This window comes from Myotis brandtii, unplaced genomic scaffold (assembly GCF_000412655.1).
Source record: "Myotis brandtii unplaced genomic scaffold, ASM41265v1 scaffold493, whole genome shotgun sequence".
Lineage (NCBI taxonomy): Eukaryota > Metazoa > Chordata > Mammalia > Chiroptera > Vespertilionidae > Myotis > Myotis brandtii.
Window position 1 is genome coordinate 2,384,251 of NW_005368827.1, and position 17,007 is coordinate 2,401,257.

Here is a 17,007-nt window from a genome sequence, read left to right on the forward strand (position 1 = left end):
TCATTTCAAACGGGCCGGATCCGGCCCGCGGGCCGTAGTTTGCCCACGGCTGGGCTAGAGACAGGGAAATGATCTAAATATGCAATGTCTCAGCGTTTTTTTGTGGCAACCGCATTTAATCATATCAAGACAAGAAGTATTTATTGAACACTTACTATGGTCCTGCTAACTCACCACCTAGCAAGGTTTCTGAGGCTCCGGACTTGGCTTCTCTTCACAGTCTCTACAATTCCATTTTGTGGAACCACCCTTCTAGATTGTAGCGTAATAAAGCTTGTCATTATTGCACTTTGCTAAATACAAACACTGCCAATTCCTAAAGCTAACAGCAAAGGACTTACTGCGAATCCTTTTCCCAGGACTATGATGGATTGCAAATGCACAGTGTGGCAGATTCTCTTTACTGAGGATGCATTATGTTTCCCAGTTGCTCATTTCCCTCTTTTCTTCTATTTCCCTCTTCTAGTCCCAGAACATCTTTTGAAGTATGTGTGACACTTTCTCCCTCAACTCTAGGGGACTGGAAAGATATTTGTACAACACAAAAGACTGCTCAGTCATTGTTTCTAAGGGGGAGTGCTCTTCTTCCTATGTGCCCCTGGCTTGCTATTTTTCTAGGAGCCGCATGTTTAAATGATTTTATTTACACAATACTTCTTCAATGTTGCTCGTCTCTTTCAAAGTGAAATGATGAAAATTATTTTGAGAATTCTGAAGTAAAACAGTTATTGCTTTCTATCACAGCCCAACTGGTGGGAGGAAAATGGTTTATCATGGTCATCATGCTGTTAGATGACAAGGCAATCAAGCACTCAAAATGTCATTTGTCATTTGAAAAGACAAGCTTATAACTAGTATTGTGGGGGACATGACATCCGTAATCAAAAGAGCTTGACTTTAAAAGGAAAAGAGTCTTACAAGGCTCTCCAAGACAGGAGATTATGCTTGTCAGAACCATTAGTTCCCTTTACATTCAAATAGAATCAAGCCTTTGTTGACTTCCTGGTAGATCATTCTCTGTCAGAGTCTGATCTCCTGTCCAAATTCCCTGGGGAGGAACATCAGTGACACAATTAAGTTAACAGTCACCTCTGAGTTCGGTGGTAGAAGATCATTTTTTATAGGAGATCTTGGTCACAAATGGAAAAAAAATGCAACAGGCAGGAAGTCTTGTGGATACCAATGTAGACACGTAAAAGGAACACAGAGGCAGCAGCTGGAGGATTTTCTGCATTTTGCAGAGGTATCTTCTGAGTTTTGCAATGCCTGGTAATCCCTGGGACAATTAAAATAAAATAAAAATTCTGAAAGGCTATCTGCAGGATAAATATCAGGACAATGAACTTAGTCTCTGATCAAATATGAATGACCATTCAGGTCATAGAGCCTCCTCTCAGTGCATTAGACCATTTCCTTTTGGAGGAAATCATTAGAAAAAAGGGTCTAAGGCAGGATTTATAGGAATGTATATGTAAAATACATTTATGATACACAGTAGTTATTTTATATCAATTCTGAATGGTAATCACTATTGTGACTTTTTCACATTTTTGTAATATATATATATAGCTATTATGTGAAGTGTCCTACCATCCGACTGGTTGCTATGACACAACTGACCACCAGGGGGCAGACGCTTAATGCAGGAAATGCCAAGCTGCAGTGACTTGGTAGCAGTGGCTCTGGGGTGACACACCCCCAAACCAGAGAGAAGGGAGCCCTATTCCTCACGGGGCTGCATGATTCCACCTTTGGCCATGGGTTACATTGTTGCTGGGGCACTGTCAGCCCCAAATCTGGTTTAATGCACACTTGCATTTGCGTTCCACACCCTGTACTCCAGCAACTTTGCAGAGTGCCCTCTTGCTCTCTGGGACTCCTCAAGGGATGTTGGAGAGCCAGTTTCAGCCGATCCCCACAGGCCAGGCTGAGGGACCCCACCTGCCAGAGGGACCTGCTCACTCTGCAGACACCCAGGAGGGACCATGGGAGGTTGGCTCCAGGGTGTGTCCAGCCCATCTCACTCAGTCTCACCCTGCCGGCTACCTTCTAATTAATTTCCTTTCAATGTGCACGAATCCATGCACCGGGTCACTGGCCTATTAATACATCTTAGAGATAAGACTAAATCTGTATTCCTTTGATTCAAAGTCCTGAGCTCCTTGTGAGAATATCCTAACAGTTTCTCAACATTTATTTAGATATAATGAGGGGATAACTAACCACCATTTCTCACCCTTTTATTCCCTTCTACTTTTTTTCCTCTCCTCAGTTTACTCTCTTCTCCTTACTACTCTTCTATTTATTTATTGGTTAATTGAGTGTATGTTGCTTTATTTCAGGTCAAAATTTCCTGAAGATGTTCTGTGACATCTTGATTAAAGCATTGTTATATCAAAATTTAGTTGCTTTTCAAAAAAAAAAATCTCCTGATTTTCTTTCAACTATACATCTACTAGGGGACTCATAAATATTTTTAAATTACACATTTGAAGCAAAATTTATTTGATTTGCAATTATATTAAAGTGTTGGTGAACATGATATGTAGTTACATGTATGAAAAATACAAACCTTCAAAAACAATATATCATACTTAAAAGACATGAGTCTTAGAAAAAGTCTCATTTCAACACAGAGATATACCAAGTAGGCCCTGAAAGATCTTGAAAACCCAGTGTCCTAAAGAGTCCCTTTCTACTTAGGATCCATGATACAGATGCAGGAATGGTTTAGTCCAGTGGTCGGCAAACTCATTAGTCAACAGAGCCAAATATCAACAGTACAACGATTGAAATGTCTTTTGAGAGCCAAATTTTTTAAACTTAAACTATATAGGTAGGTACATTGTTATTAACTTAATTAGGGTGCTCCTAAGGCTTAGGAAGAGCCACACTCAAGGGGCCAAAGAGCCGCACGTGGCTCGCGAGCTGCAGTTTGCCGACCACGGGTTTAGTCATTGTTCAAGACGCGCTTGTTTTCATCTGAAGCAGAATTGAAATCATAAAAATGCTGAGAAAAGGTCACAGTTTTGTTTTCTTAATGTTGACCCACGAGGCAACAAATAACATGTTAATGAGAAATCCAATGAATAGAGAAGTGCCCTAATAGAGTGAAAAACAGAATTAATTCGGAACTGATAGTTGAAGACTTGCTGAGAGATTGAGGGGAAAAAAAAGTGGCAAAAAAAAAAGAATACAGATATTTGAAGAAAAACAAGAGTGAAACCTGAAAAATAAGAAAGACACTGAGGTTACTTAGTGAAATAAGACAGAGGGAATGCGGGGAAGACATTGCACAAACATTGTCACCAAGAGCTCAGTTCTCAGAGTTATTTTTATACAAGTGTCTGCTTCCAACATTACCACCCTCTACCAGTGTCCATTAAGTCTGTCACGGAGAGTGATTTTTCCTTGAGGTGCCACCTTTGGAAACATAAGCTGCCAGTTTAATTGAGTTCTGGTATTTTCTCATTCCAAGAATATTCAGAATCCAGAAAGAGTAAAAGAGGGACAAGAAACAAGTGTTCCTTGGCTCCTGGGTTTTGACCTAAATTCACTCAGCCAAATATACACTGCCTATTTGAAAAGAAATAAAACAGCAAACTATTTTTTGCTGATTCTGAAAACATATCCACTTTATTTTTCATTCCCCCACTGCTGGAAGCTTTCAATGCTATTGATACATTTTGAATTCGTTTTTTTTCAAGTGTCGATTCTTTTTATAAAACAATAAGAAACTAAAAATTTCAAGGGGCCATGCATGTGTTGAAACTCTATTATGTCTAACATTTTATATTCAAAGCAACAACCTAATCAAGGGAGAGAAAAAGTCACCCAGTAAGGGATTCATCTATTATTACTGCTCTAGGGAAATGGAAATGCCTCTGTCCTGACTCATCATAAACAATCAGGCAAAATAAAGCTCTGATTTTTTTTTTAATCCTCACTTGAGGAGTGAGGATTTTTTTTCCTTTTTTTTTTTTTTTCAGAGACAGTGGAAGAGAGGGGGGAGGGGGAGAGAGGGAGAGAGAGAAACATCAATGTGAGAGAGACACATCAATTGGTTGCTTCCCACAGGCACCCGACTAGGGGCAGGGATCAGAGCTGCAACCCAGGGAATCGAACCTTTGATCCTCTGGTGCACAGGTCTATCCTCTAACCATTGAACTTGCCGGCCAGGGCAAATCTCTGATCTTTTGAGGTATAATTGACATATTATATTCATTTCAGGTGTACAGTGTAAGGATTCCATATATGTTTACATTTCAAAGTGATTACTACAATAATCCTAATTATTTTCCATTGCCACAAAAAATAGAATATTTTATGAGAACATTTAAGATCTACTCTCTTAGCATCTTTCAAATAAACAATACCATATTATGTATTAACTATAGTCACCATATTGTACATTATGTCCCTAAGATTTATTTATTTTATAACTGGAAGTCTGTATCTTTTTTTTTTTTAACCACATTTGCCATTTTTCCTAACCCCCAAACTGTGCCTCTGGCAACCACCAGTCTATAAGTTTATTTTTTTAGATTTATTTTTTAGATTCTACATATAAGTGAGATTATATAATATGTGTCTTTCTCTGTCTGACTTATTTTCACTTAGCAAAATTTCCTCAACATCCATCCAAGTTGTTACAAATGGCAAGGTTTCTGTTTGTTGTTGTTGTTGTTTTATGACTGAATAATATTCCAGAGTATGTGTGCATGTGTGTGTGTGTGCGTGTGTGTGTGTGTGTGTGATATTTTTTTTGTTCTTCATCCATTTCTCTGGTGACATTTAATGTTGTTTCCATGCCTTGGCTATTTTACGTAATGTTGCAACAAACATGGAGAGGTACAGATATCTTTTAGAGTGTTTCCATTTCCTCGAAATACATATCCAGAAGTGGAATTGCTGGGTCATATGGTAGTATTATTGTTAATGTTTTGAGGAACCTTCATACTGTATTTCCATGATGGCTACACCAATATACATTCACACCAACAATGCATTAAGGTTGCCTTTTCTCCCCATACTCGCCAACACTTGTTACTTCTTGTCTTGTTTGATAGCCATTCTAACAGGTATGAGGTGATAGCTCATTGTGGTTTTGATTTTCATTTTTCTGACGATTGTCATAATGAACAACTGTAGATCATCTGTATGTCTTCTTTGGATAACTGTCTATTCAAATCCTACGCCCATTTTTAGTCATCTCGTTTGTTGTTTTACTATTGAGTAGTATGAGTTCCTTATATATTTTGATTATTAACCCCTTATCAGATTTATGAGTTGCAAATGTTTTCCATTCAGTATGTTGCTTTTTCATTTTGTTAATGACTTCCTTTGCTATGGAGAAACTTCTTAGTTTGATGCACTTCCACTTTTTTATTTTGCTTTTGTTTTGCTTTTGCAATCAGATCAAAAAGTCATTGCCAAGACCAACCAATGTCAAAGAGTTTACCACGTGTTTTCTTCCAGGAGTTTTATGGTTTCAGGTCTTACATTCAAGTTTTTAATCCATTTTGAGTTAATTTTTGTGAATGGTGTAAAGTAGTCATCTAGTTTCATTCTTTTAAATATAACTGTCCAGTTTTCTCAACATCATTTATTAAAAAGACTGTCCTTTTCCCATTTTATTTTCTTAGCTACTTTGTCTTAAATTAAGTGATCATATATGGGTTTATTTATGGGCTCTCCATTCTATTCCATTAATCTTTGTCTCTTTTTATGTCAGTGCCATTCTGTTTGGATTACTATAGCTTTGTAATACGGCTCAAAACCAGGAAGCATGATGCTTCTGTCTTTGTTCTTTCTCAGTATTGTTTTGGCAATTTGGGGTCTTTTGTTTTCCATACAAATTTAGAATGTTTGTTCTTTCAGTGAAAAATGAAATTGGAATTTTGCTAAGAATTGCATTTAATCTGTAGTTTTTTTGTTGTTGTTTGTTTTTGTTTTTTTTTCTTGCCTATGTTCTGCTAGGACTTCTAATACTATGCTGCATAAGACTGGCCAGAATGGGCATCCTTGTCTTGTTCCTGATCTTATACAAAAAGCTTTAAGTTTTACAATTGAGTATGATGTTAGTTCTGGGCTAGTCATATATGGCCATTATGTTGACGTAGTTCCCTCTATACACACTTGTTGAGGGGTTTTTATCATGAACGAATGTTGAATTTTGTCAAATGCTTTCCTAAATCTATTGATATAATCTTGTGATTTTTATACTTCATTTTGGTACATGATGTAGCCTATGGAATGATTGGCATATGTTGAATCATCCTTGCATCCCTTGAAAAACTCCTACTTGATCATGGTGTATGATCCTTGTTAAAAATATGTATATCTATATATTTTTAATTTAAACTATTTATTGTTTAAAATATTACATATGTCTCCTTTTTCCCTATTGACCTCTACCCAGCCACTCCCACCCTCCAGCACATGCCCTCATTCCCCTACTGTCTGTGTCCATTGGTTTTGCTATTATGCATGCATACAAGTCCTTTGGTTGATCTCTTATAACCCTCCCCTGCCTTCCCTCTGAGGTTTGACAGTCTGTGTGATGCTGCTGTGTCTCTGGATCTATTTTTTGTTCATTATATTCCATAAATGAGTGAGATCATGTGATACTTACCTTTCTCCAACTGGCTTATTTCGCTTAGCATAATGCTCACCAGGTCCATCCATGCTGTTGCAAATGGTAAGAGTACCACAGTTTTTTAATCCACTCATCTGCTGATGGGAACTTAGGCTGTTTCCAAATCCTAGCTATTGTAAATTGTGCTGCTAGGAACATAAGGGTGCATATGTCCTTTCTGATTGGTTTTTGATTTCTTGGGATATATTCTTAGAAGTAGGATTATTGGGTCAAATGGCAGTTCCATTTTTAATTTTTTGAGGAAACTCCATAGTATTCTCCACAGTGGCTGCACCAGTCTGCATTCCCACCAGCAGTGCACGAGGGTTCCTTTTTCTCCTCATCAGCACTTGCCATTTGTTGAATTGTTGATGATAGCCATTCTGACAGGTATGAAATGGTACCTCATTGTTGTTTTGATTTGTATCTCTCAGATGATTAGTGACTTTGAGCATGTTTTTATATGTCTCTTGGCCTTCTGTATGTCCACTTTCAAAAAGGGTCTATTTAGGTCCTTTTGCTGTTTTTTTTTATTGGATTGTTTATCTTCCTTTGTTAAGATGTATGACTTCCCTATAAATGTTGGAGATTAAACCCTTATCAGAGATAACATTGAAAAATATGTTCTCCCATGCAGTGGGCTTTCTTGTTGTTTTGTTGATGGTTTCTTTTTCTGTGCAGAAGCTTTTTATTTTGATATAGTCCCATTTGTTTATTTTCTCCTTAGTTTCCATTATCCTAGGGGCTATATCAATAAAGATATTGCTATGACATATGCCTGATATTTTGCTGCCTATGGATTATTATAAGATTTTTATGCTACATATTTTTATTGATTTCAGAAAGAAAGGGAGAGGGAGAGGGAGATAGAAACATTAATGATGAGAAAGAATCATTGATCAACTGCCTCCTGCATGCTCCCCACTGGGTACTGATCCCACAATCCTGGCATGTGCCCTGACCAGGAATCGAACCTCCTTGTTCATAGGTCAATACTCAACCACTGAGCTGTAGGGACCTTTTAATGTACTGTTGGTTTGCTAACATTTTGTTAATGATATTTGCTTCTACTTTTATCAAGGATATTGACATTTTTAAACAGTATAATCTATTTTAATCTAATTTAGCACTTAAACTCTGGTGTATATGTGCATGCATATATTTATCATCTACAATATAAACTTGTACATAAAGCTATTTTAACTTGATTTTTATAGCAGAATTATCAATTCTTTTCACAAGCCTGAAAAGTAAGTAAATAGATTACATCTCAGAAAAGAAATACTCACGAATATAACTAGTTAGCCTATATGTTAGCTTTGAAAAGTACCCAACTCACTTTATAAAATTTTGATAAAACCTGCAACATACCCAATCCACCAATCTTCCTAAAGAATCTCCAAGAATGGTGAAATTATATAAGGGTAAGGATAGTGATCTGAAGATGTTTATTTGAAGATCTGGAATTTAGTTTGGCATTATTCAAGGTTAAGTGAGACCTGAGGAAAAAAAGATGATGAAGAAGAAAAGCATCATGTGTGTACCTTTCTGTGTTGCGGAGACACCTATGATGAGAATAGCAAATAAGTGAAAACCTTTTATTTTTTTCTATAGGGTATATGTACATACTTTGCTTGATTATAAAGTCAGTGTTTGTACTTCAGCTGTCTTTTCAAACTTCCAATAGCATTTTCGGAGTTTCCTTTGTTCAAAACTTAGTCTGGCTGGAAAGAAAAAAACGTGATTGAGCTATCAGCTGTACAAGTGTGTAGACATGTTTTGGGACACCCTGTGTGTAAACACAAAGGCCTACATAGTAAGATAAATAATGTGACCAAAGCCCAGAATTTCCATGTACAGCCAAATGCTTCTTGGAAGAGAAACACTGGTAAAAGAGAGAGATTAAAGACTAGAATAACTTTCAGACGAGGCCTGTTGGATCAGAAAGAGGATGAGCAGGACTCACCCAGGCTTCTAAATGAATGCCATGCTCTCTGTTAAGAGACCAAATGAAGAGTGAGATCCTGTTTTCATCCCAAAGAAGGTGAAATGAAATAATGGGACAAAGGCCAAAAGTGGAAATAAGATTTATTTTCATATTGTCTCCTTGCTTTTAAACTTCAACCATCATAATGCTTTTCATAGAACCTAGGGCATCAATGTTTTCCATAAATATTTTATTTTTCTCTTTATAATTTAAACCACTTTATTTTACTCAAGGCAGTTAAGAAAACATGTCATGAAGTTTAAAACCTGTTCTTTATTCTTTTTTCCCTCTTAGTGTGTGTGTGTGTGTGTGTGTGTGTGTGTGTGTGTGGGGGGGTGTGTGCATGTATCTACTAGTATGTGTGAAAGGCAAGGACAGAGACGTAAAGAGATTTGTCTAGTAGTTTCTTTTGTTCACTTTTAATTATTTCTTAATTATTTATTATTATCTCCAGGTGCCACTTGCCATAACTTGATCTTTGTGAATGAAACACTTGATCTCTGTGAACTTACTTAGTGAATGAAGGGTATAGCTCACTATGTGTTAGGCACTATGTTAAATGCTTTAAACAGATTATTTAAATTAATCTTTACAATAAGCCTGTGAGGTATAAACTAATAATATCTTTATTTTACAAGTACAACATGAGTTACGTAAAAGTTAAGTACTTTGTGTAACATCACAGTTTGAATAAAACTGTGCTCAAATGAGTACTAAGAAGAAGGACTGCTTTTAATTACAGAACTCAGTTTCTTAACTACTGTATTGGCTAAAGTAAAAAAAGAAAATGATGCCAAATGCTTGGAATTTACTTCTTGAGTCTCAGTGCTTCCACACAGCCTTTTATGGTATAATAAATTGAGATTATAGTGACTGTTGTATTTGTCTATCTAGTACCCTAATATTTTTCATAAAGTTTCCATGACCCCCTTTCTTTTAGAAAGGTGCTTCCTCTATCAACCACATCCAATTCTACCTCTACCAGTGGTAAGAGAAGACAGAAACTAATCAGGAATAAGCCAATTGGAATCCTTTTGTGGAAATTTTAAAAATAGAACAAAGAGAAATGATTGATATTCATATTTTCTGATATTTAGAGGAGCTAATCTATAGTTGAGAAATAAACCAACAAACCAGCTAAGTCAGAGGCAATGAAAACAGCTGAAAAATCTTGACAGTATCTTACATATGGTTATAGCCAAGACTTAAATATATGGCAGAATAATGCCATGTGGTGGAAAACAAATTCTCAATTCAGAGTTTGATTAACTGGCTTTGAAGTGTTTTGTTGTTTGTTATTACCTGCTTAGCTTTTTGTCCTTTTTTTAAAAAAAATTATTGGAGTGCCATTGGTTAATAAAAATTATATAGGTTTCAGTTGTATTGTAATTCCATAATACATCAACTATATATCCTATTGTGTGTTCACCATGCCTAGTCAAGTCTCCTTCCATCATAATGATCCCTTCTTTACCCTCTTCTACCTCCCCCACACCACTTTCACTCTGGTAATCACCATGCTGTGGTCTGTTTCTATGAGTTTTATTTGTTTGTTTGCTTAATCCCTTCACCTTTTTTACTCAGCCCACAAACCCCTCCCTTCCCACAGTGTCAGTCTGTTCTCTAAGTATGAGTCTGTTTCTATTTTGTTTGTTAGTTTACTTTGTTCATTAGATTTACATGTGACTGAAATTATACAGTACTTGTCTTTCTCTAACTGGCTTATTTCACTTGGCATGATGCTCTCCAATAGAGCATTTACCTAGGAGGTATGCCCCCTCTGGTCTCCACTGATTGGGTGGTGCCAGAGTAGCATTGATCAATGCAGCTGGTCCTAATATCAGCCGTGGCACCACTCCCTCTGATTTTGCTGCTTCTCTGGGCCAGGACCTAAAACACAACTGAAGCTTAGTCATTGTCTTCCAGGGGTTAATACTTAAGGCAGTGGTCATGCTCGGACCCTAGCAATCCTCTGCACCTGGCCTATTCTTCACTACATTTCTCCCCATCAAGGATTCTTGTTCTGAATTCTTTAAGGAAAAAGGGGTGTAGAGTCTCTTCCATTGCTACTTCCTGCTGGAGAGGGGTGGAGTTTTTTCTCAGTGGGAGTATGATGCCTGGTAAACAAGGAAGTTGCATGGTGTCTAGAGTCAGCAGGGGTCAGAATTGGCAGGGGATGGTATTCCTGGAGTATAAATAGAGCTTACAACTTAATTTGGGCAGTCGGTTTGAAAAGAAGTTTGAAGTCTCCATTTGGCTCCCAGGAGTTATCTGTATGTTGAACAGGTATTGGATCTTCTAGCACACAAAGTTTGACTCCAGTGTGATGCATCCAACTTGCAACCCCAGGTATCTTGATGGCTATTGGTGTCAATATCAGTACTGGGATATCAACATGAAGTTAGCTTTTCTTGAGGGGACCTGTCTCTCCAAGTTTTTAGTTTTGATCCTCATAATTAGATATCTTGGAATGATAATAGGATTTATAGTATCTCAAATTGTCTTTAGGAAAGGTTTTAGGGAAGGTTAAGTATATACATGTGAAAGTTTCCAGAACATATATAATCAATAAAAATCATTGTCTTAATTTTATGGGACAAAACAAGATTATTTGGTAAAAAGTTGCTATACAGATCTATGTGAGGGAAAGATATACTGTGTTATTGAAATTTTTTAAAAAGCAACAAACTATTTGGCATACTCTATGTTGAATGTGCTACAAGCTGGAATTGTGGAAGGATACTCTATAATTCTAAAATTTGTCTACCTTTTTTCCCAAATCAATTTTTTAATCAATTTGTGTAATATCAACAGTACATGTTAACCCAATTAAGTGGTTTTCAGGCTCAGTAAAATATATTTTAATGTTGGTAATAAGCAGTCTTATATTATCTGAATAAATTAACAAATACAAAATCACTGAATCCATTATGATGTGTCATCAAAAATTTAAAAATCATAATAGATATTGACACAAATAAAAGCTTGGGATGGTTTGTGGAGCTGAAGAATCAAGATGTACATGTGGCTTTACTGATAACTTTTGCTATAAGAAATAGCTGGCTTGTAAGAAAAGTCAGCTCAAACTGTTTTAAGCTTGAAAGATAATTTTTTAACAAGCTGTCAGAAATCCAGAGGTGTGTTTGGATTCAAAAGTTGCCACCAAGGACAAGTTTATTTCTAAATTTTTCTACTGTGTTGGCTCTGTTCTTGGACCCCAGATGCACAAAGGTCAAGGCTCCTCAGGTCCAAGTCCTCTTTGCAGTGGTTCATGTTTGCATTCCTGTCAGTCACTATGACTAGAGGAATGCCATGTGTTAATTAGTTTAGGCCCAGATCACATGTTTTACCCTGGGCTAATTGAGGAGGCACATGTTCCTGAAGAAAGGGGCCTCACCAGTTAAAAAAGTTATCAAAGTAATGAGGAATATACATAACCTTGGCAGCCAAAGATGCCAAGTCTACTACCTCTTGTGTTCCAAAAAAGTGTCAATATCTATTGTAAAAAACATGTAATTCCACTTTGAGCCTTCATTTCTAAAAATATCCTATATAATAAAGAGCTAATATGCTAATGGTCGTGATGACCTCACGCCATAACGACTGTTCAGAAGGAGGCTGCGGGCGCAGCAGAGTGGAGCTGCTGCGTTTCTCTGGAGACGGGGTGGAAGCGGGGAGGCGCCTGGAGGAGGTGGGACCATCCCGTGGCAGGGAGGGTGAGCGTGAGAGCCCTTAGTGCCTCCCTCACCAGTCCTTCACCACCCACTGCTAGCACTCAGTGCACCGGCTGACCACCTGCCAGGGGAAGGAGCGCAGCCTGCACGCCACCAGGAAGCGGCACTCTAAACTCCGCAGCAGGCGGGAGGCTTCCACGCTCTCCTCCTGTGCCATGACGGGGCGGAGCCGCCATGTTGCTCCGGAGACAGGGCGGAATCAGGGAAGCACCTGGAGGAGGTGGGACCAGCCCGAGGCAACTCGTGGAACTAAGGGCGGGGCTTGAAGTGGCCAGAGAAGGCCAGAGGGGTCGAGGCAGGGCCAGGCGCACTGGAGCTCTGGGTGGAGAGGTTAGGGTGTCAAGGCAGGGCAGCGGGTGTGTGGGCGGGGCATGCACGGATGGGCGGGGCTGTGCAATTTTGCACGCCAGGTCACTAGTGGACCTGTAATTATCAAATAGATATTGAGATGAATATGGAACATGTTGAACTTTTTTTTCTTTAGCAAACATCTCTTGATGACATTTTGATTACTAGAGAAATAAAGCCCTTCACTAAATTCTTGGCATTCATTATATGTCCATCTCTTCTGCTTCTTCAATTAAAGTGTGTGGTAAAAATTGAGTTATTGTTTTGTATTATTTTCTTAATTAATAAACTGGCAGTTTTTAGGTAAACCTAAGCCATTTAATCTGAAGTGCTTAACTCATGTAATACAGTCAATCCAAATAGATTTGACATTGGTGGATGTTACAGTTATTTAGTTTTACACATTTGGTTTGGTTGTAAAGGCTTTGAAGAAGAGTAGGTAGAAAATGAAACAAATGCCGGATGTCAGCATGCAATATTAAAAAGGAAAAGGCGCCGAACTGGTTTGGCTCAGTGGATAGAGCGTCGGCCTGCGGACTCAAGGGTCCCGGGTTTGATTCCGGTCAAGGGCATGTACCCTGGTTGCGGGCACATCCCCAGTGGGGGGCGTGCAGGAGGCAGCTGATTAATCTCTCTCATCGATTGATGTTTCTGGCTCTCTATCCCTCTCCCTTCCTCTCTGTAAAAAATCAATAAAATATATTTTTTAAACCTGGGAATCTTTAAAAAAAAAAAAGGAAAAGGCTTTTCTAATAACAGTAGGACTCTCCTATATTTTCCATATAATTAATACATTATATGACCAAAGTGAACAGTTAGAAAAAAGAGAGTTACAAGTACGGAAGAATTAATTACATAATCTGCAGAACAAGAATAATTTTGGGAGTATGTTGAAGAAATAAAATATTCTTCGTACCCGACTGACTTTGTATACCTCAACAAAAGTTCTAAATGTATTTCTGTTTATGAATAAATTGGGGTGTTGTTTTTTTGTTTTGTTTTGTTTTTTAGTTAACATGTCTAATCTTTGCAGTGCTATTATTTCTAAGTATTTATTATATTTCAAACACCAAATATTTAAAAGGATGAAAAAGCTTAATTGATACAATATTTTTCTCCTACTTATGAGAGATTGCTGGACTAAAATTTTCCTAGGAATTGCTGACAGCTTTATTTTCAAACTCTTTTGATTTTTTCCTCCCCAGTAATGTACTTTTATTTTTGTTTTGTTTATGTATATAATTTTTTGGTTTGGTTTTATAATGGGCGTAGCTGTTTTTTTGTTTTTGTTTTTGTTTTTTCCTCTTTATATTCAGCCAAGCAAATCAGCACAAACTAAGGGACTAATACCCCCAACTATATTGGACTTCAAATAGGTAAGAATTTTTTTTTACTTTTCCAGAAATGGTCTATTTTCTTAGGCTACTAATTTATTGTTTCACGGAGGCCTGATGATTAAGCCACTGAGAAGTATGGGATCCTGACAACATTTGTAGGCTACTCACATATCTGCAAGTGAGAAGTATATTGAAACAAGCAAGCATCCATGTCAATGTATGTCTGTAATGAATAACCTTGACATGCCCCTGGGGCAACAGCACTGTTCAAGAAGTAAGCTATTACAGACCCAAATTGGCCACTTGTTTTGTCGTGGTGGCAAGTCCTTTAATTTCTGTAGGTATCAGCTTTTTTTATTTGAAAAATAAGAATAAAGTATGCCTCATTGAGATATTGTATACACTTGGAAACACATTGAGACACTATATACTATAGAATTAGATTTCAACCAGTTTGCCTTTATTGCGAGTTATGTAGAGATAATTTGCAAGGTAGGGCTGGTTTACCACACTGGGCTTCACAAGTGACACAGCATCTTGGTATCAATATGGCTCTGGGTATAGTCCTTAGGTTTATTCCATATAATTGATTCTGTTATTATAAGCATTACCTTTTAAGAGTTCAACATATAAAACCAGATGCTAGTGCATTATTTATAGAAACATATATTTTTAGTGTTCAGAATAGTCTTGTATCTCTGACATACCTTGACTAATGTTAAAATCTCTGTTAAGTTAAATAAGTGATAACAAAGAAACCCTAATAGATTATAATATAACTAAATAGATTTTTTTAAAAAATTGAGTAATGGTTCTTCTAAGCTATATAAAACCCCTCCCCCTACAACAACATCTATCTCCCATTTATACCAATGATTCCAAGACCCCTTTTTCACTTGGAGAATAATAAACATTGAAAAATTCTTATTCTCTGACTCATTTTTATTAAGAGTTCCTTCCAGTAGCATAATCTTTTTTTCAAACATCATATAATGCTATTGATTGGCTTCCGCTTACTCAGTTAGAATCCCATTTCATACAGTGAGTTCCAGAGAACTGCTTTTTTATATTCAGATCTGGCCCCAGCCCAAAATGTAACCTCAATTGACTAGAAGGCAAGAGAAATAAATGTTAAAATTTGCTCAAATGACCCGGGGATTTTCTGAGTCTTTGGACATCTGTTGGTATGTAGAGCATTCTCCAAAGCCATGCTGCCTATTGAATTACCTATGAAACTTTAAAAACATTGAAGTGTTGGGCCCACCAACTAAACATTCTGATGAAACCATATAATATAGTAATATAGGTATTATTATTACTCTTTCTTTTTAACTAATTAGGTAATAGGCATAGGGATGTTAAATGATGTTTACTTAGAGAATGAATTTTATCAGCTAAGTTTTAGAATTTTATTTATTTGGAAATATATAAAAATGGTATTCATTCTCTTTTGAAAATATTTTACATATAACCATTGCCAGAGGGGAGGAAGATGGATGACAGTTCAATGACCTATGATTCTGTAAATGGATTAAATGGTTTAAATTCATAGCTAACTGGAAATTTTACTCTCACTAAAGAAAGTCCATCTAAATTACAAAGCTATATAAAAGTTATTATGATCATTAAATTTTAAGTACCAGTTCTTAGAAAGGGTCACACATTTGAAATAAATAGTATTATTATATTTCTTATCATATGGTACCTAGATATTCTATAATTAGGACAATCAATCATTTCTTAATATATATTCTTTAAAATAACCTTATGTGGTACTCTAGTGCAATTTTAAAATTACAGATACTGAAATTGAAACCCAAGAGCTTAAACAACTGCCCCAGAGTTAAAACACACATATTTTAAAAGGCCACGTTTACCATAAGGATGTCTATCTGCCCTGACCATTGCCTTGCAAGAACAATTTTGCTTCTAGAGTTATCCAAGCTGTGAAGGTTGAGGGCACACCTCCATAAGACCACTCTCACTCTGACACTAACTGCAAATTTGGGAGCTTTTCAAAACCACTCTCCATTTCAATAATTCACAATAAGGACTCACATAACTCTCTAAAAGCTATTATACTCACAGTTACAATATATTAGAGGGAAAGGCTTTAGAAGAAAGTCAGGCAAAGGAAGAGACTCATAGAGTAGATTTGGGAAGATTCCAAATGCTGTCCTCCCCTGTAAAGTTGACCCTCCCAGTATCAATGTGTGACAGCGAAGCATTGAAAGCTTACTTGACCTTCAGTGTCCAGAATTTTCATTGGATCATTATTACATAGTTTTGATTGATTGACTGCCAAAGTGGTTGAAGTCAAACTCCAGGTCAACAGATACCATAAAATTCAAATCCCACCCTAAATCACATAATAAGTCTTTCTGGAGTAACCACTCCTGCCCTAAATAGACCCTCCTGTCAGTTATAGTATAGATTTCCTCCTGGAAGACAAGGGCAAACTGAAACCTTTTTTTTGGACAAGGCCGAGTTCTTTACTATAAACCACCAAATGTTTCATACAGTCATTTATTTCTGGTCATTCATTTAGTTAAGACCTACTAATTTAGTAACTGCTTTATGACTGAAAACTAGTAAAGAGTCATGTTCCCCGCTCTTAAAAATTTGTGAGGGAGTAAATGTTAAAATATAACTATACTAGAGGCCTGGTGCACAAAAATGTGTGCACTCGGTGGGGGGGGTCCCTCAGCCTGGCCTGGGCCCTCTTGCTGTCTGGGACCCCTCGGGGGATGTCCACCAGCTGGCTTAGGCCCACTCCCCGGGGTATCGAGCCTAAGCTGCCAGTCAGACATTCCTCTGGCAGCCCGGGAGCTCTCGTGGGATATCCACTTGCCAGTGAGGAGCAGGCCTAAGCTGCAGTCGGACATCCTTAGCACTGCTGAGGAGGTGGGAGAGGCTCCCACCACCACCACTGTGCTGGCAGCCATCAATCTGGCTTGTGGCTGA

The 17,007-nt window shown here is 37.4% G+C and overlaps 1 protein-coding gene and 1 long non-coding RNA gene across 2 annotated transcripts in view; one reads left to right on the forward strand and one right to left on the reverse strand.

Annotated features, from left to right (window-relative positions):
- LRP1B (low density lipoprotein receptor-related protein 1B) overlaps window positions 1-17,007 on the forward strand; it is a 1,756,854-nt gene that overhangs the window by 764,351 nt on the left and 975,496 nt on the right. The window lies entirely within an intron of this gene.
- Window positions 14,358-17,007, reverse strand: part of LOC106727881 — a 25,536-nt gene continuing 22,886 nt past the window's right edge. The window contains exon 5 of the long non-coding RNA XR_001364128.1: window positions 14,358-14,369. This is a non-coding gene — a long non-coding RNA (uncharacterized LOC106727881). The remainder of the gene's footprint in view (window positions 14,370-17,007) is intronic.